The sequence below is a fragment of the Apis dorsata genome, unplaced genomic scaffold (assembly GCF_000469605.1).
Source record: "Apis dorsata unplaced genomic scaffold, Apis dorsata 1.3 scaffold_406, whole genome shotgun sequence".
NCBI lineage: Eukaryota > Metazoa > Arthropoda > Insecta > Hymenoptera > Apidae > Apis > Apis dorsata.
Window position 1 is genome coordinate 378,196 of NW_006263664.1, and position 1,872 is coordinate 380,067.

The window sequence follows — 1,872 nt, forward strand, 5'->3', positions numbered from 1 at the left end:
AATCGTCCGATTAATTTCAAATTGTCTTTTCACAACAATTCAAAAATAGGTTTAGTGTAACAGCTAAAATTCAATTATACAATTTTATTTGAATTGTTTATCGCTATATTATGTTGGAGAGATCTTTTTCGTGATAACTCTCCAAACTGTTGAAAAACATTACTAAAAGTTTAAAACATTACTAAAAGTTCGACGAGTGGTTTCTATCAGGAAATTTGTCCACGTATCGTCTCGCATGTGATGCATTTTTTTGAATCTCAAAATAAATTTATAATATGTCTCTTCTTTTATGTATTTTAATTTCATAATTATTCACCAAATACAATTAAATATATAATAGAAATTAAATGTCTCTTATAAGTAAGACAATAATATCGAACTTCTTAAATATTTATACTTCACAATGCTATAACAACATTTTTGTTACGATAATATTGGTATAAAAAGTTATTATTATTATTATTATTATTATTATAATTATTATAAATTATTATTATTTTATTTTATTAGTAAGAAGTTTTTTTTAACAATATTTACATTAACAATATTTACATATCTCCTAATCATATTTCGACAAATATTTAATAATTTTTCTTATATAGAGAATTTAAAAAACTACATCGATTGGTGCATATAAAAATATACGGTTCTATTTAATAAATGAAAGCTGATATTTATATTTAACAGATTTACCTATAAAGAAACTAAAAACATCAATAGATACACTTCTTAAAACTATTTAATGTCTGTTAAAATCACATTTCTCGTTGCGAATAAAAATAATGATATAATTCAAATTGATAATATTTAATGAGATATCTTATATTTATATGTATATTTATTTACAATTGATGTATATTTTTATATTTTATAATATTTTTATATTCTATTTTATTTACAATTTCAATTTTATTTCAATTTTTTTTCTTCTTTTTTTTGCTTCTTTTCTTCTTCTTTTTTTATTTTTTCTATTCTCATATTTTATTTGTTATCTCTTCGTATTTTATTCCTTTTTTTTCAGACTGTTCTTACATAGCATTTCTTTTCTTATATTTGTTGTGAATAAAGTACGATTTAATATCATGAACATTTCAAAATAAAATATTAAAAAATATTAAAAATTAATATATGAAAGCAATCAGTTAATGTTTGTATTTTAATTTAATTTCTACAATTTGTATTAATTTTTGCATCCTCTTTTGTTTCTTTTCTATGTTCTTTTTATAAGAATTCTTTTTATATTCTTTTTATTATTCTTTTTTTATTTTCATATCCTCTTCTATTACTTTCTTCTTCAAAATAGACTTTTTTTTGGATATAGATTAGTGCATATTTATCAATTATTTTATAAACAAAATATGATTTAATATTAAGAAAAATATTTTATAAATTAATATGAAAAATTAATATCTATAATCTAAAATAAATATCTAAAATCTATGTTACTAATGTATTTCTCTTATTATCTTATTCTCTTTTCATAATTATCTTCATTTTTCTTTCTCATATTCTCTATTGTTATCTTCTTTGTAATTTCTCCCATCCTCCTCTTTAAAATCTTTTTTGGACTTGTGTAATGAAAAAATCTTTATTCTTATATAAAAAAAATATAATTTAATATTAAAAAAATGTACTAAATTATTAAAATTAATATAAAATCTATATCATCAATATCTATTCTTCTTTTATTTCATCAAAAAATTTTTTTTTTCCATTTCCATTTATATTACAATGTTTTTTAATTTACATTAGCTTTTAAAACGACATATTTTTCGAACAAAATCTATTTTTTGCAAATTTATTTATCATTGTCATAAGAGAAAAATTCACTCAAGGACAACGAATATGTATAATATAATAACATAAAAGTAT